Source organism: Danio aesculapii, chromosome 8 (genome assembly GCF_903798145.1).
Source record: "Danio aesculapii chromosome 8, fDanAes4.1, whole genome shotgun sequence".
Lineage (NCBI taxonomy): Eukaryota > Metazoa > Chordata > Actinopteri > Cypriniformes > Danionidae > Danio > Danio aesculapii.
The window spans coordinates 17,973,974-17,993,834 of record NC_079442.1 but is presented as its reverse complement, the minus strand read 5'-3'; the positions used below and the strand labels follow the sequence as shown (position 1 = coordinate 17,993,834).

General features: G+C 36.7%; 1 protein-coding gene across 2 annotated transcripts in view; it reads left to right on the top strand.

Moving 5' to 3' along the window:
• The window catches only part of rimbp2b (RIMS binding protein 2b), a 205,094-nt gene that overhangs the window by 88,415 nt on the left and 96,818 nt on the right, over nt 1-19,861 (top strand). For both annotated transcript variants that reach the window (XM_056463339.1, XM_056463337.1), the window contains exon 3: nt 15,114-15,203. The gene's annotated coding sequence lies outside the window, so the exon portion shown is untranslated. The remainder of the gene's footprint in view (nt 1-15,113; nt 15,204-19,861) is intronic.

Sequence of the window (19,861 nt, the reverse complement as noted above, 5' to 3'; positions counted from 1 at the left end):
ACCGTGTCACCCATTTGAAGTATATGTAAATGTAAATTATAAGAATATACAAAACACAGTAAATTCACAATAAAACCAAATCATAACCCAGGGACAATCATTTTAAATACTGTAAATTCCCTAATTTAATGCAGGAGGATTCACAGTCTAAACCCTTAAGTTTCATTTAGTTTTCTACAGGTTAACTATGTTTATATATAATAACTGTTAAAGCTATTAGGTACAGTCATTCATTCATTCATTCATTTTCTTTTCGGCTTAGTCCCTTTATTAATCTGGGGTCACCACAGCGGAATGAACTGCATGCGACAGCGGATGCTCTTTAAGCTGCAACCCATCACTGGGAAACATCCATACACATTTATTCACACACATACACTACAGACAATTTAGCATACCCAATTCACCTATAGCACATGTCTTTGGACTTGTGGGGGAGACCAGAGCACCCAGAGGAAAACCATGCGAACACACGGAGAGCATGCAAACTCCATACAGAAATGCCAACTGACCCGGCTCAATCCAGCGACCTTCTTACTGTGAGGCGATTATGCTACCCACTGCGCCGAATTTGATTGTAACGCAATAATGTACCCCTTATATAAATCTGCTTTGAAACAATATTTCTTGTGAAAAGCGCTATACAAATAAACTTGAATTAAATTGAATGAAATAAACAAATAAATTAAATAATTTCAACCTAATTGTTAATTATTTATATAATATGCAAAGTATTAGCACCCCCCCCCTCCTTAAAAAAAGAGATTTAAAAAATGACTCCATATTGTTCCAAATTTGTTGAACAGTAATAAATTGTAACTAAATCGTATTCACCTTATTCTTCTCGTGCGAGTGGGCGCAGCCATTGAAATCTTTTTGGCTCAAGACTTGTGGTCTCATTCACTTCCATTAAATATAATACATTAAAAATGGCTCATTGTGTATATTTTTTATTATATTATTCTACTTTTTATGTGCAGTCATGAAACACGCTTGTTTGCAGAGCAAGTAGTTTGACTGTTTTCTGCCATTTATTATTACTAGTCATTTCTCCCATAGGCAGCGGGAATCAGAAGTACTTAAACAATCGCAAAAACGAGCGCACTTCCGCATCACAGATTAAGATCTATAGGCTTTAAAACGACATGAGAATTAGTAAATGATGTCTTGGGTTAAAAATAAAACCCAACAAAGTAATCAATACTTCATGTTTAGGCCAATCATTTGAATGTAATCCGAAAAATGGCTGCAATAATGTGCCCTTGTAAAGTGACCTCAAAGTGTCCTAACCAAGCATCTCATGCTATGATTTTGTAGAGAGAAGTGTTGCTGTGGCCACTGGTGTTCAATAGTGTCTTGGACAGTGGGATGTTGAAGGGACCATCTGCGTTTCTCTTAATCACTCGTCACATTTACATCTGAAAGCTCCAGCCATGTGGAACACAACAGTCTACATGCACACATCTGCAGCTTCATGCACGTGTGATTTCGTGCACACTCAAGAATGATTCCTATAGCAGGGCTGAACAGCATATCGTTTGAGCATCGATATCACAATGTGTGTATCCGCAATTGTCACATCGCAGGATTAGATTAATTATTAATAGTAAAAATATAGATATTATCAAATAATAGTTTTAAATAATTTATAAAATGATGACCATGCTATTTGCATTTGATTGTTAATTTTTTGTACTTGAATGCTGTTAGACTCTCCTGAAAACCATTAAGTACTGTTTATTTATTTATTTTTGCTTGTAATTTATTAGAATGTATGCAATTGCACCTGGAAGGGATGTGATAGTAGAAAATAAAATGGGTAGGAGAAAGAAATAGGGCACTCCCTGTTTCATACATGCCAACCCTCTCGTTTTGCCTGGATTCTCCCGTATTTTACCATTCTATCCCACTATCACCCTATCATTCATTTTTCATTTCCAATCATTAATCATTTATCATTATTTTCCCATATTTCTCCTATATTTTTAATCTTGAAATTAAGATAAAAATGTCTGTATTCACTTTCTGTTCATCAAAGCTGTCGATCGTCGCCCTTCCTGTACAACCTCTGAATCAGTGCTGACTAACGGACACGCTCTGTATGATAAACTGATCCCATATCAGCTTCTGTACACTCCATTTAAAAAGGAGCTAAAGTGCAGTACACTTTGGGATTATGTATTTAAACAGACAAATACACTTTATAATAAAACATCCTGCGTGTTTTATTTTAAACACAACTAATTTTCTCTTAAATGAGCTTAAACTGTTACTAAAGTAACTGAACGCTTTCATTATAGATCTGTGCATTTTTAAAGTGACAACTCTGTTATTAAACAAATCAAAACAAGAGATTCACTTGTTTGATAACCGAGTGTCACTTTAAATGGCGTGTGCAGAAGCTGATCTGGGATCAGCTTATCATATGGAGTGCAACCTTCAGTCAGCACTGATTCAGAGGTTGCATAGAAAGGGCGATGATCGACGCACAGCTTTAATGGAAAGAAAGTAAACACAGACTTTTTTTTTGAATTCCCAGGTTCTGCAGGTTTCAACGTCCCGAATTTTCATTGCCAATCTTAAGCCAATTGTAATCATTTGTTTTGGTTCGATTTGGAATTTCCCCAACCAACGCAGAGCCCAGGAGAGCAGAGTGAGTGCTCCGACTTGGCCCCCCTGGTCCGAAAGCAGACATTTTTATTTTAATTTCAATGTGCTTTCAAAGATTAAACATCTTTTTCATATCAATATATATTTTCCCATATGTATTTATTTTTTCTCCCATCCATTTTTTTCTCCCACCATGATGTCCGACTGATCATCCCAGTTGATCTAAATTAAGGAAATCTTTCCAAATAGAGCTATTCAAACCATCGGTGAAATTATATTCGTATCACACTATATATATTGCTGCAAAACAAAATATTGCCATGTCAGATTTTTCCAATATCATAAAGTCCTATCCTATAGTGTAGTGTTTGAATATGTTTGTGTGTGACACGTTTCAACTAGTGCTGGGTGATATTTTGAATGCTGACATTTTAATGTTTTATTTTTATTGGGCCCCTAAATTTCATTAAGACCTTATCATCCTACTTTTACTTGTCTCGTGAGTCAAAAGTCTGTGAGCTTCAAGACAGATGTTTTTTATAGCATCTCTGATACAAACTCCAGTGGCACAATAGGGTCAGAGTTGAGTTTGCAGTTGGACTTCTGACAACTGTATTTTTTTAATAGTTTTTGTCACTCAAAATATTTCATAGTATAAAAGATTCAATTGATCTGTAGCATTTCAGTAAAAAAAAACTGCTCATGAGCTTAAATAACATGTGGAATATGTGGAATGCATGTGAAATGTGGTTTTGGAACATTCTCATTGAAACGTTTGGAAGCAAGACCAAAAAGAAAAAAACATAAAGTGTCTACACACACACACTTTTTTAGTATATATATTAATTCCATATTCAGATGACGCAGTGGCGCAGTAGGTAGTGCTGTCACTGCACAGCGAGAAGGTCACTGGTTTGAGCCTCGGCTGCAGTTGGTGTTTCTGTGTGGAGTTTGCATGTTCTCCCTGCGTTCGCTTAGGTTTCCTCCAGGTGCTCCGGTGTCCCCCACAGTCCAAAGACATGTGGTATAGGTGAATTGGGTATGCTAAATTGTCCGTAGTGTATGAGTGTGTATAGATGTTTCCCAGAGATGGATTGCAGCTGGATCTGCTGAATGAAACGTGCTGGATAAGTTGGCGGTTCATTCTGCTGTGGCAACCCTGGATTAATAAGGGGACTAAGCAGAAAAGAAAATGAATTAATTCCATATTCCACATATGACTTTAATGTAATTGTACATATCCAATTATACCACAGGTATTCAAACGTTGTGTTTATATATAGATTACTTTATCGTATATGTGATATTTAATATTAAGCACTAAATATTTTTAGATTCTCCCAGTTTTCCACATTGTCTGTAAGCAGAGAGCTCATGCTTTCTAGGAGCCAGAAATGCTGGCGGTTCATTTGGAGTTGGACCATCACCTAAAGCATCAGATCAGAGATTATTCATGTGAAATCAAACATGCTTTTGGCAAATATTCAATAAAGCATATGCAATGTGTATGTGTTGAGTATTTGCCTCATAATTGGGACAACAGTGATTAGCGCCGCATGTGTCTTTACCATCATTAATTCACATCACACATGTAGTCAGTTTCGTGTATAAACATTCGGACAACAGTGCCTCTGGTCTAGCTTTCAGTATGTAGATGTGCTTCAGTGTATTGGCTGGCATGACTTTGCCAACGGGACTTATTCTAGCCTGTGTGATTTTAAGGTCAGCCTTGACAGAGAAGAATCGACTAGGACTGTGGCTCAAACTATTGATGCTAATAACCGCTCAAAACTGTTTAGTAGCCACATAAGAACACCTCAGAAACCCCTTTAAAAGGGGACGCATCTTGAAAATGTATTTCTTTACATGTTTAAGTGCTGTAATTTGGTCCACTGTGCATTTACCAATCTAGAAAATGAGGAAAAGAAGAACCTAAAGCAGCTGTTTTTGTAGATGTATTTGCAAGAGCCATAAGTTTTATAGATTATTAATTATTCACAAAATACTGCAATACATGTACAATATACGTATGTTGACATATTTATTCCATCCTGTTGAAATTCTTGATTGTGATTGGCTGGATGCTGTGCGTTAAATCTGTTGAAATTAGGGCTGCCCGATATTGGAAAAATTTTACATTTTAATATATTTTTTTCTGTCATATATAGTGATATAATTTCACCAGTTGACTTAAATTGCTCTATTTGCAAAGTCATTACTTGGGATGAGTTTGTATGGGAGTGAAATATAAATATTTTTTATGTAAGGTATTATATGCATGTATAATAAACAAACAGTCATAAATAAACACAATGGAGCAAATATTAAACTAAATAAACCAACACAGGCTCATTCTGAAAACGTAGCCCTATATACATTCCTGGAGATAGCGAATTATGCAGCCAGAAGTACCTATGGCTGCATTTCATCTTTAAAATGAATGCTAAGGGGCGGTATGATGCTGTTTCTTTTCATGCTTACCATCTGACCGCTTACCTCTGTATGAATGACTTTTTCGCTGTTACCAGTTTGTCTGGATAGTTTGCCATATACATCAGCAGACTTGTGACGCAAAGAGGAGGTGACCACAATGGCGGGGTTTGAGTCCAGTGAAAAACGATTTCAGAAAGCGGGTACGACAAAAACAGAAGCCAAAAAATAAAATAAACAAGTAAATAACAGGGTGAGAATGTGGTAAAATCTGAAACGTGGTAAAATCAGGAGAGGGCTTTTCTTTTTCTGGATTGCTTTTTAAAATGGTCGGTTTGGGTTTAGGGAAGTGGCTGGGCGGGTCAATCGGTGCTTTTGAAAACACTATTGGTTGGGTTTATGGAAGGAGGAGGGTAGGTCAGTCGATCGGTCAGTCAGTCGGCAGTGGCCTCTGGGGGAACAGCAGGAGTGAGAGAAATTTGAGATCTCAAAATGCGTACACAGCGGCCTCTGGTGGATTTGCGAAAACAAACTGCAAAAAACGTAGCTCCTCCTACGTTTATCTGGCGCTCTCCAGAAATGTGTATAGCGGTACATTTTCAGAATGAGCCTGGTTTGCAATAAACTGTGCTTTATGGTTTTCTGGAGGGAGCAACAGTATTCATGTACAGAGATGGAATAATCAAAATTAGCGTGTAAATTAGCATTGGATTGATCTTACTATATAAATAATTTAATAAAATTAATCTTTATTAAACATATTTATGCACTACTAAAAGGGTTTAAACTCTCTTTAAATACTTACACAGTCACAAACACATGTAGGTGATAAACTTTCTCTCTATTATGGATCAATTCTGCAGTGTTGCCGCAAACCTTGTGTGTTTTGTCCTGTGTTTTCTGGTCATCTATAATCCTAACTCAACATTGCATATCTTGCGATGTGACTATTGCAGACGCATACATTGCGATATCGAAGCTCAAACAATATATTATGCAGCCCTAGTTGAAATGCACTGTAGAGTCAGAAAACAGGCGTTTGACATATTCTGTCAGGATGAAAATTGTACAAATAGTGTTATGTTTATTTGCAGAGGCTTCACCGAGATGATGAGTTCAGCTGATGACTACATTGAACCATTGATTTCCTCTTTTTTGCACTTTGAAAATATACATTTTATTCCTTTAGACCGTTCTCACACACACATTTTAAGCCTCCTTTGATGTTATGTTGTCTGAATTAGGTTTTATTCCTAGTCACATAAGGGAAACGGCATAATCAGAAAGGCATTGCTGTGTGTGTGTGCTTGGGTTAAATGTAGAGTAAAGATTCTGAGTGTAGGACACCAAACTTGGCCACATCACCATACTATCACTTCCAATTGATCTCAGTTATTAACTATTTTAATGCTGCTGTAATACTTTGATATGTCTGTTAACTTAAATTTCCAGTTTCCACCTCTTAATTTAGATGTGCAAAGAGGAATTATGTAAACTGATCTGGTCATGTGACATTTTAACAACAGCACCAAAAATGTAAATTTCATGCCCAAATCCAACGACAACTAATAAGAAATAAGAAAAAAGACACAATTGCACGATAATTAATTATTCCAATCCATGATTGACCATTCAGAAACATCCTGGGGCTTATTATTGTCTGACTCTGGTTTGGACACGTAAGGATTGTATCAGCTATCTGGGGATTTCTGACATTTTAGCTGAATGAGATTTGCTTGTTTTGTTGTTTCTGTCAGAATATCATGTAAAAGCTCCACCCTCTTTTAGAAAGCAGCAGCTGATTTGCATTTAAAGTGATTCAGATAGATAGGGGCAAATTTGTCAAGCTGTAGTAAATGATCTGTGAGATATTTTTAGCTGAAACTTCACAAACACATTCTGGGAACACAGATTTATTTAAAATCTTGCCATAATATGTCAGAAGTACCATAATACATCACAATAATTATATGTGATGAATTTTGCATGAGAAAAGCACCACTCACATTTTGGGACAAAATGTAAACTCCCTTTTACCCTTTATGACCTTATTCTTTTCTGCCTAGCTGATAATCTCAGTATTAGCATATTTTAGGCTCATTGTAGCATGAACATGGTGGCTGTAGCTGTTGAACGGAGCGCTTGGAAAGAAAGGGGAGTCTGGCAAATAGGCAGAACAGATTGTGTCGTCTCAAAGGTCAGTGCTGCTTATTTCCTGGAAGGGCCCGACATCCATTACCCTACGCTCCGACTAGACATCTTCCACAAAGCAGGGCGCCTACCTAAAACACCATCCCAAAATAAAAGAAAAGCTTACGTCGGCATCAAAAATAGCAGCATTTTAGGACATGTACACTGTTAGGTGAAAATGATTGAATACTATACATTTATTAAATAATAAAGTGTTAGTATTTAAGAAACACAATAATACTAAATCCCTTCAATAATACTAAATAATGCTAAAAACAGTTTGTTCCTGTTTCGTAAATGTTTGTTTATGGATGTATTGTTTCATCTCATGTTTTCGATGTGTGAAAATACTTTTAAACTCACCCGTCCAATAATATAAAATATTATAGTTAAACATATATTTAAATATTGAATTTAGTCTTTGTATTTTTAGATTTTGAATTTACATTACATACATAAAATGTTGAATAATAATAACAATAATAATAATCAGAGCTGCACAATATAGCTTTTCAGCATCGATATCACAATGTGTGCATCTGAAATAGTTACATCACAAAGATATGCAATGTTGAGTATGAATTATAGTTGACCAAAAGCTACAGAATTGTATTTAATCACTGTATTTTTATGGAGTTTGTATGATTTATGCAAAAAAAGGAAAGTTTTTCTTACTTAAAATTGTTTTCTAGTTTCTGGTCCAAATATCCACATTTCAAAGCAAAAACAAGACTATTTTACTTACCCCACTGGCAGATAATTTTACTTGTTTTAAATAAAAACTCCCTCTCATTTTTTTCTGACGGTCAAAACAAAACAATATTTTTACTTGCTCTAAGAATGTTTTGATAATTGGACTGGAAACAAGACAAAACAAAGTATGATTTTTTTATTTTTTTTGCATTGACGTTATTCAATTTCTGTATGTGAATACTATTCTTACTCCCCAGAAAACTGTCAAATAAAGCTATTCAAACCATCTTCCGAAACTGTATTCATATCGCAATATTTTTTGCAGAAATATCCCAATACCAGATTTTCCAATATCGTGCAGTCCTAATAATAATAATAATAATAATAATAATAATAATAATAATTGCATAATAATAATATACTTATGATGATGATTTTATTATTATTATTAGTTATATCTTTTTAATTTGTAAATATGCTTAAATGTATATTATTTTGTACATTATTTTTCATGTTATTCTTCTGTTTCTGATGCAGAAAACTGAGCGACTCAGATCCAGAAGTGTGTATGTGTGTGTGTAATTACTGCATGCTTCACTTCTAATATATTATTATCAGGCTCTTCCAGTAGAATGAATAGCATGCTTTTGTAATGACCTCCCTTGTGGCATCCCTTCCACTTTTGCATTAGTTTTTTTTTTTTTTTAGTTTTTTTTATTCTTACTTATTTTTCTTCTTTTTTTTTCTCCTGCTCATGCAAATGATGCCACTGCAGAAGTGGTGCTGAGTCTCCTGGGCTGCTTCATGCAATTTGTTCAAGTTACACATTGGATGTGAAAGCACTTTCTGTGTGTCTAATCTGTAATCATTAGCTTTGTCGCTCTCTCTCTCCACGACATTGGCTCAGTCTATCATCCGTCCAGAGTTTGTGGATCGATGTTCAGAGAGTGGCCTGCCAATGCAATCATGTGCTGCTCAGGAGAGATTGGAAGTGACTGCAGAGAATTGACGCTAGTTGAAATGACAATGGCCTTTCCATGAGTCAATGGAGAGAAATGGAGGTGATCTTTAGTTCTGTTATGACAGAAGACACAGCTCGTGCATGTGCACGTGTGTGTGTGTGTGTAATACCTTCACTGGTACAAAAAATAAAAATCAATAAAATTGACAGTAGAAAATGGCAGGTGTTGGCCGGATTTTAACCATCAAAAATACATTTTAAGAATACATTTCTAAATATTATTGGTAATTACTGTATTTTTTGCCATACTAACCAAGTACTAACATCTACAACTTAACTTTTTTACACAGACAAAAACACAAACATTGCAAGTAACCAGTCTCAATACCAGTAATCCTGCAGGGACTTTTTCTTTGTCCTTGTGAAGAAAACTGTTCATAAATCACACAGAATGAAGTATTTCAAACATGTAAAAATGCAGATTGCCTCCAGTGTTTAGGAGTAAGGTTGGGGTAAGGGGATAGAATATAAGATAAGTAATCACTTTAAAAGGTTACACATGACATATGCAGAACTATTGACCCAGTGTTTACAAGAGTTGAGAAGGAGGATGCTCAAAAGTTGTTGTATGTTAAATAGAGAAGTCATATCATTCCTTTGTTACATTTAATCCCTTAGGGTTCCAGCATTCCGTACATAGTACAATGAGCCATTAGTTACAGGAATGCAGAAATGCTTAGGGGTTAAATTAATACATTTTAATATGGTACATTTTTGGTATTTCACACCTTTTATTAGTCGTTTTTTTGTTTCAAGAATGAGGTTCAAGATTTAGAATAAAAGTTTCTTGTAAAACAATACAGCTGCGAAAGATGACTTCACGTACGTCAGATTGTTTGTTTTCTTGCACAGCTGGATGTTGGACTCATAAAAATGTGTTAGCATTGGCCGAACCTGAATAGTTGAAGTCATGCCGAAGTGACAGCCAACAGAGGATTCGGCTTGGTCTTAAAGCCTTTTTCAATTAGTTATTTTCACCATGATGGCATGGCAGCCAAAATAGGACAAATGAGCTCATGTATGGGACAAATTCTGTATCTTTGTCAGTCAGTCTCCGAACTTAAGTCTTCCGAACCCCCCGAACCCCCCTGGCAATGGGCCTGGATCAGCACTGTCTGAATGTGTATGAGAGGCACCGGCACAGCCTTTGGCTTTCTGCCATATCTACATGTAGTGTAGGTGTTTCAACTAAGTCCGGTACCTGAAATAAGTATGCACGACAAGGGTGACAATAGGCCCTCTCCTTCTACTGCTTCAGCTCTGCTTCAGAACATAAACTGCACAGACTTGCACATATTATTGTTGAAAGTTGTTTCTTTAGAACTGCTTGACACACTCGATTAGTAATTCCGCATACGTCATGCTTGACCTTTAGCTTGATTGGATAATGCGTAAAGTCCCAGAGCTTGTGAGAATGAACCTTTGTGGTTACACATACGCACACAAACACATGTACAGTATACTGTAACTATATAAAAATATATGGCTCGCTTGGATTGGGACTTGAGGAGCTGCACATCAATGGGTTCGCTCTTCAGTGTTTGGACTTTCAGCAGTGAAAATTAAACCACACTGAACTAAACTGAACTTCAACTCTGCAAACTGGACTGACACAGTTTCAATTACCTAGAACTTCTATGTCAAGCTGCTTTGACACAATCTACATTGTAAAAGCGCTATAGAAATAAAGATGAATTGAATTGAATATATATTGCGATTGTGCTTGATAATGATTGATTGAAAGATGATTGATAATTTGACTAGATTAAGACCCTTAATCCTCAGCTCATGTCATTTAGGCTCGTCTGAAGCAGAATAATAACCTTATTGTTGTTTCATCCAAAGAAAGAAAGAAATGGTACATTATTATAAATGATTATTTGGGTTATAAATAATTATTTGATTTGGTTGTTTCAATTGTAAAATTGCATATTATAATTTCATAATTTCATATTTTCTTAGTTGCTTTCTGTTTTATAAATGTAATAAAGCAAATTTTAAATATTTAGTTATTTAATGCAACCTTATTGCTAAGTGCTTGAACTATGCAGGTTGGAATCAGTGCTCTGAGGAATACAATTTTCTTCTGTGAACAGAAAACAAGAAGATAATATTTTCACGCTTCTTGAAGATTATGTATTATGGAGACCACACACATGCGAACACTCACATTTGTCTCTCCAGCTTGAAGTTGCAGCAGTGCCACAGCAAGTGTATGTTTCTGGAGTACAATGTATTATGAGGAGAATCCTCAGCTGTGTAGGACGTGGTTTGCTTTGGGGGCGTATGCAAATTTTCTGCAGCATTCAAGATTAACCAATCATTGGAGAAGTTAACCTAATTACACAGAGCTATTTAAAAACGCACCGATGATTCAGTCATAAGAGAGGCATATTTGCTTCATCAGCACTACTTTCTTCACTATGTCTCTCTCTTTTTGATTGCTGCTCCACTGTAATTACTTTATCAACACTGTCGCATTTTGTTTTTTAAGTCCAATGATGTAATGCTAATAACTGACCCCAGCTGGCTGTGGACATGTCTCTGTAAATGGTGTTTTGATTTCAGTTTATAGTGTTTCAGTGACATGACAAAAAGTGTTCGTTTCTGTATCATTGCAGGAAAAGTTAAATGATAGTAGTCTGAATAGTACAACCTCAAATCAGAATAAGTTGGGACTGTCACGATCACTGGAGAACTACAGATCTGTCACTGAACCGGACTACAAATAACATCATGCACCTTATGCACACCAGTTCATTATTCCCTCTGATTACACACACACAGGCCACATTTACACTAATAGGTTATAGTTTTAAAACACATAAGTTTTGCTATGGTTACGCCTTACTTTCACACTACTCCTGAGTTTTCGAGCGCCGAAAATGGAGCGTTTTGAAAACACTGAACAGGCCTTTTTCATTTTAAAACGCAGGGAAAACGGAAACATCTGAAAATGGAGGCATGGCTGCAGACATTCACCTGTCTGATTGGGACTTTTTCCTCAGTATTAAGTAGCCTACACACAGTTCAGTCTTGCATCCTCTCCTGGTAAGTTCACACTTAGCAAGTTTGATATGGAAAACAAACTCCTAAGGACACGTCGGGTAAATCTTCAAACGGAACTGTATACTTTATAACCTCATTCACATCACCCTGGCCACGTTTCTTAAAAATAAAATGAAAACATGATAAATATGATATATTTTCATTTTGATATTAACAACTTAACAGACAATAAAATGTTGAGGTGTCGAGTAGCTGCATATTTATATGACCGTCATCTTCACCGTATGCATATTTATAACAAAACGGAGCCTATAACATAACTGCCTCCTTTTATTCTCATTGAAAATACGAAACATACCCTCTCTCTTTTGCTGAATATCAGTTTTAATAATCAATAATGGCCATTTTAAAAGTATAATGTACAACAAGTTCATACAATATAGGAAATAAAGGCAAGCAATCAGTCAAATGTGCAGAATCAGTGTACGCAGTTACATTAATTAGCATATTAACTTGCGCTCAGTCAAAACACGTTACCTGAGAACAAGTAACATATTCAAAAGACCAAAGTCGGGGAATATGTCGTTAGATATAGAAAACAAGATGAATTAAATATCATGTTTAACAAATATAGTGAGATTACATCCAGCGGTAGGTCCTTGATGAGCAGTCCGACATGCACAGCTCTCATCACTGCAGTGCATGCCTGTGTGTGTGTGTGTGGTCACGTGATGTGCGTTTTTAGTGGTGTAGTATGGACGGAGAGTTGTTCAAAAATGCTAGGTGAAACGCAAGTGTGGACGTGGATCATTTTCATTCTAAAACGCCGTTTTAAAACTGAAACGTATTAGTATAAACGGGGCCACACACACGCACACACACACACACACACACACAAAGGTGATAGGTATTCTCAATGATTACATGTACTACTGTATATACAGTATACATCCCAGTTTTACTCACTCTTTGCTGAATCTTGTTTCTGTTTTTCTGTTAACATTACAAAGCGTTTTTCCCTTGTCTAGTCTTCTGGTGTTTTTGACCTTTCACTTGTTTACCGTGTTTGATTCTTTGCCACCTAGCCTGACCTTGCTTTTTGGTATACTTTGATGCTCCTGTTTTTTGACCACGAATTCCCTGTAATCCTTTTCTTGTCCATTTGGATATGTATATCCATTGTCCAGCGCCTGCGCGTTACAGGGACAATATGGAAAAAACAAATTAAAAAAGAAATTAATAATTTCCAAATTTACTTTGACTTGTATTTCATTGCAAATAATAAGAACACAAAATATTTCATGTTTTATCTGGTCAACTTTATTTCATTTGTAAATATACATTATTTCCTGTCATTCGGACCTGCAACACATTGCAAAAAAATCTCGTATCCCTCAGGCATTACTGCATCAAGAATCATAATCTATAAGCAATATCACCAAATTAGCTCAGGACTAATTTGGTAAACCTTTGTCAAGGACCACAATATGTTGTTACATTCACAAATGGCAGTTAAAACTGTACTGTGCCAAAAGGAAGCCCTATGTTAACAGTGTCCAGAAGCCCAGTCGACTTCTCTTGGCCCTAAGGCATTTGGGAATGACCATCACACACTGGAAACGTGTACTATGGTCAGATGAATCGGTATTTCAGGTATTTTTTGGGAAAATAACCGCCATGTGCTCCGGACCAAAGTAAAAATGGTACATAATACATAGAGATTTTGTAGCACAATATGCTGCCTTCATTTTCAGGGACATCCATGCATAGTTCAACAAGACAATGCAAAAACCCCTTCTGCACAGATTCTGCAATCCTAGTTGCAGAGGAAGAGAATATCTGCAGTCCCGACCTGTCTCCAACAGAGAATGTGTTGTGCATTTTGAAGCGCAAAATGTAACAACAAAGACCCCGTACTGTTGCCCACCTTAAGACTTGAAGGAAGAATGGGACAAATATACACCTAAAACACTTCATCACTTGGTGTCTTCAGTCCCTAAACATTATTTATTTATTTCAGAAATTGCAATGACCCCGGGCATCACAGTGGCTCAGTGGTTAACACTGTCCCCTCACAGCAAGAAGGTCGCTGGTTCGAGTCCCAGCTGGGCCAGTTGGTTTTTCTCTGTGGAGTTTGCATGTTGTCCCCGTGTTCATGTGGGGTTTCTCCAGGTGCTCTGGTTTGTCCACAGTCGAAAGACATGTGCTATAGGTGAATTGGGTAAACAAAATTGGCTGTAGCATATGAATGTGTTTGTGAGAGTATATGGGTGTTTCCCAGTACTGGGTTGCAGCTGGAAGGGCATTTGTTGTGTATAACATATGCCGGAATAGTAAGCGGTTCATTCTGCTGTGACGCCCACAAATAAATAAGGCACTAAGCCGAAGGAAAATGAATGAATGAACGAATATACTGACCCCATATTTTGACCTTTTATTTCAACTGAATTTAATTTCATTTACAGCAAAGGTGCAAAGTGAAATTAATAATAAATTATTGCTTTTATTGATACAACATTAAACTGAGCCCAAACCTTTAAGTTTCACAAAATAAAATTTTAAATAAAACAAGTTTATCAGAAAATAAAATTTCAGACATCAGTTCATATTTGCATATGTGCACACATAATCTTTTTGTACATACACTATTATTAAAATGTTGCATACAAAATAAATAACTTCCTCTTTCTCAGAACTTTTATTTCCCTCTGATGTCACTTATGCCATGTGGATTTAGCCATAAACTCTTTGTAAATGTAGTGTATTCCAGCCGTGTTGTGTTAGAACAGCATGATTTCTGTTGACTACTGATCTCTAGTTAAAACCCTTAGTGTCAGTCTTTCTCAGACAGATGGACAACAGCGTTTCTCTCTCTCTCTCTCTCTCTCTCTCTCTCTCTCTCTCTCTCTCTCTCTCTCTCTCTCTCTCTCTCTCTCTCTCTCTGTCTCTTTCCATCTTCCTCTCCTCAAAATGAATAATACATTGACTAACACTAGCAGTGTATGAAACTCTCTGTTCTTACCAGAAATACACCCTGCTCTCTAAACGTGTGTTTATCAGTGTGTCCCTGTGAGTATTCCTGCTAAACATAAGCACGGCTATAAATCTGTACCTCGAAACTGAGACTCAGTACTCCTCTTTCTGTTTTTTTTTGTGACAGGAGAGTGAGCTTCAGCATGTTCTGCAGGAGAAAGCGCGTCTGAATCTACGCTTGTTCAACGATAACCAGAAGGCAGCAAAGTATGAGCAGGTAAGCAGTCTGTCTCATTTGTGGCTTACAGCTAGATAATAAACCCTCTCCATCTATTCACTCACACGCGCACAATGCCATTGTAATTCGTTCACGTTATCGTTTGTCTCCTGGTGGAGAGCGCTAATGGTGTTTTTGCCACTCGAGTGGAAGTGGAGGATTGTTCCTCATAAAGCTGGAGGCCTTGGGCCGCCCGGTATGAATTTCAGCAGCGTCTAACTCAATCCTGAGTCCCTGTGCCCCGCTGGAGCTCAGCATTGACCACCCACTCGCTCTCCAGATTGATGAGTTCATCTCAGAACGCCTGTATCACTGCACAGCCCAAGAGGATGGAGGATTTGTGCCCTGGTATAAATGTCATGCTGATTTTGGTTTACGCTAAAGGAGAAAGATTGGAAGAAGTGTCCATTTAAAGTGATAGTTCACCCAAAAATCTGAATTTTCGATAAATTTTTTTCTGTTGAACATAAAGATGTTGACAAGATACTATGTTGGAAAAAATACTATGGACGTCAATGGTTAATTCAACATAACCTGATAAACTGAAGGGGAACTACCTTTAGATACATGTCTTTGATGTGTAACAGCACGTTTATTTTAGCACTGCAGTTTTTCTGAGTCAAAAGCCACACATCTACTTCTTTTTAGCCTTTGGTGTTAATATATTTGTGTGTATTTTCTAATCTATCACTTGTATATGACTCCTGTCTAAGGCCTACGAGACTGCGGTTTGGTCCTTAAGGGGTAAAACTTTAATTTCCTAGTAAGTGAAGCTGATATCGTTTGTGATGTTGATCTTGAGATGATAATCTTGTGTGTGTAGTCATGGAAAAGCAATATCCTTAAGGCCTGGTTTATGGCAGTGTCAAACAACATTGTTAAACAAGACATTGTAAGTCAGATTGTGGTTTGTGTGTATTGGAGAGTTTTCTTTCAGGGTCTGTCATATCTGTAGAGTGATTATGAAGAAATACTGATATGTGGAACTGGCAGATATTACATTCTTGTAATAGCTGAATTTTATTATAATGATTGGATTCATGCTTGAACAGCAAGTGCTGTTTACAAGTGCTGATTTGTCACCGGACTGATGGAGCATAGCTGCTGTCATATACATGACATAGTATATTACTCATATACGCAGTAAAAACATATCACTTATGTTCTTGTTATCGAACACTGTCATTTCCGCTGTCATTTCTCATCTTTTTAAATGGTCAGGGGAAAAATGACTTGGTCACTTTATTTTAAGATACAATGCTTGCTATTAACAAACAATTAACGATTACTTTTTAGCTCAGCAAACTTCCAATTGGCTGATTTTTAATAGTTAATAAAGTAATAGTTAGGTTTAGGTATTGGGTAGGATTAGGGAAGTAACAAAATGCCAATATAGACAGATAATAGGCAGTTAATACCCTACTTGTTAACAGTGAGAATTGGTACTTAAACTAAAGTGTTACCAAATACTTTTATCAGATCCACATACAGTACGTGGTATTGAACTTTAGCATATTTGTAAAAGGTCATTTTAATTTATATAACTCCTTAAAGGAGTGGTCTTCAGAGTGTATTTTAAGGCTTGGTTGTGTTTATAAAATGCAAAGCAATGTGTGCTCATGCTTTATTTCTAAAAAATCATGTTATTTTTTCATAAATCTTTAATTATATACTGCTACTCAGCTAACATAAAAACGACATATTATATTTATGTATCATATTTCCTAGTTCCTCCGAAAGACCCGTCCTCAAGAGGCTCTGATTGGTCAGCTAACATAGTGTGCTGTGATTCGCAGATCGGCTTCATGTCACCAGCAAAAGTGTCACGCCTCTAATAGCATGTGCTTTGTCGTTGTGTAAATAATGTCAGTCATAGAAGCTGTTAGCCGTATCAGTTTGAGCCTAAATCAGACAGAAAATGATACAGAGGACACAGCTGATACTCACGCCTGCTCTCTAAATAAAATCTGACAAGTGTCTTTCACATATATTTGGGATGCAGGGTAAGCGGCCGCATTGAGAGACACTGCAGCGCTAGTGAAGATTGTGGGTGTTTACGGGGTTAAATATGAATTTGTAGGTAAATTGTTAACGGTGCCAAACAACATTTCCTGTTGTTTACATCCTTGTTTACATCTTTGCTACAACATCCAATTAACGCTAGACACTGTGCATGTAATAGACCAATTTTAACAAATAAAAATACAGGTTGTGACTCACAATCCACAGATTCTTCTGTTATGGTTGGATCTGTTCCGTCTTTGAGGAGTTTTTAGTGAAATCCAGCACTAAACTGGGAGAGTTTCTGAAAGATGTCCTTTGTCAAATGCTAGCTATATATATTTTTATAATTCTTTGAAACATAATTAAAATTAAATTGTTGTCACGGTCGGTAAGGGGAAAAAGAGGCGAGGACTCAGGTGCAAAACTAAATGGGTTTTTATTAATAGTAAAAATAAAACAAACAGTAAAACAAACTTCCCACAGGGGGAAAACACCAATGAAATCAATATACAAACAAGACTGGGCAGGCTGGCAGGGATCAGGGCTGGAACACACAAGACTGGAAAAAATATCGACGACGAACTGGCACTGGACATAAGAAGAACATAAGCAGTAGTAAATTAACACACAAACAGATTAACATAATTAACTAATAATGGGTTAACAAGGAGGGTGGGACTAGACGATGCACTCGTGAGCACATGACACAAAGAGACAACACAAGCCATGTGTTCACATAAAACAAGACTAGAACACGCAGCCAATGAGAGAACTCATTAACCGCGTGTTCGTATGACAAAACAAACACAACACTGAAGCACACAACAAAAGCACGCGACCACAATGTAAACACAGAGCCACGTGCTTTGACAACAGATGCAAGACACGAGCACACGATAGGTGAAAACACCTTACCGTGCGCTCACACAAATGCAACGCGCATGTTTTATCTCAGCACCAACCAAAACCGAAACCAACTAGGCGGAGACGCTGAGAATGAAACAGCGCGATGCTGACGAAACAAAACACAAACACGAGTACTAGAGTGCGCGTCCCAATGATCAAGAGAAAGCATGCACGGTCCGCGCGCACCTATGACGACGTGCACACAGAGACAGACACAATGACTGAACACAACAGGACAGGACAAGACAGAGCTAGTGTCCGGACTCTGCCACCAAAACAAGAATTTACAAGACGAGAGTGGCAGAACCCTGACAATTGTATGCATTTCTCTTTGTGTCATGTCCTTTGGAAGCCCAAATACAGAAACAGAACAAGTTCTATGGAAAAGTAGCGTTTGGACGGCATTTTAGCTTTCTCTACTATAACATTACAACGCCTCTTGCCACGCCCCCTTGTTTGCGCGGGGTCATGGGGTGTGTGCGCATGGTGAATGCATGTAACATGAAGTATTTGTGATCTCACTAACCTGGATGTATTTTTTGTAGCCCCCAAACTTCGTTCGCTGAAGGCTTTGCTAAGCTAACTAAAAAGCCAATGTAAGAGCCAATGTCTCCCTTTGCATTAAACTTTGAGCGTTTTACATTCAGAGATGTTGTTTATGTTTACACAGCTACATTACACAAAAACCAAAGTTTAAAATATGATATCATAGTTGACCACCCCTTTAAAACAACAGCTATTTGATGTACAGTAAACAATGGAAAACAACTTAGAATTTACTTGATTAAAACAAATTTATTTCTTAATCAATACATAAAATTTAATTATTTATTGATACATAAAACTGTTAAATATTATTACAAATGAAACTAGTCAGCTAACATAACCATAGGACAATAGCCAACATAACCATGTTATGAAAAGGAATCATTTTGGCTCAAGACTTCCGGTCTCATTCACTTCCATTCATTTTTAAACGTTAAAAACAGCTCGTTTTGCTGCTTGGTGTTGCAAACTGATATTTTCTTATTATATTATTCTACTTTGTCTGTATAGTAATGCAAACACGTGTTTGTAGAGTAAGTAGTTTGACCGTTTTCTGCCGTTTATTATTCCTAGTCATATCTCCCATAGACAGCTGAATCGGAAGTTCTAAAACAATCGCTAAAACGCGCGCACTTCCGCATTGAAGAATAAGGTCAATAGGTTAAAAAAATTGGATCACAGTGCATAAATAAGATGCATTCCTTTCTGTGATTTTTGTGTTTTTGGGGTTGAGTAATTGTTAAATGAACTCACTTTAAGTGTACTTTATTACACATTACTCAAGTCCGAGTGCCAAGACAAATAATTAGAGTAATACATTTAGGTTGTTGAAATTAAGCTGGTTATACATTCTGTTATACAGTTTGGTTGTTTCATTTAGAGTAAAAATGGACATAAGAAAATAAAAACATTCTGATTTATGCCAACAGGATAAAGTGGCACTTCGATAAAATAATGCAAATTAATTCTGTTTTATTGTGGACGTTTTGTCCTTAAGGTATTGAGTGCTTGTTAAATAACCTAAAACAAATGTAAAAAGGAAAAAAAGGTTATACTGATGAGTATAAAAGACTGTCTTTGCATAAATTTGATATGGAACCTTGAGAGAATTAACCCTAACCTTATGCAGAGAGGGAGATTAAACAAATATAACTGGGCCCAAAATGGAGCCCTGTTGCACCCCAAACATAACTGAATCTGGA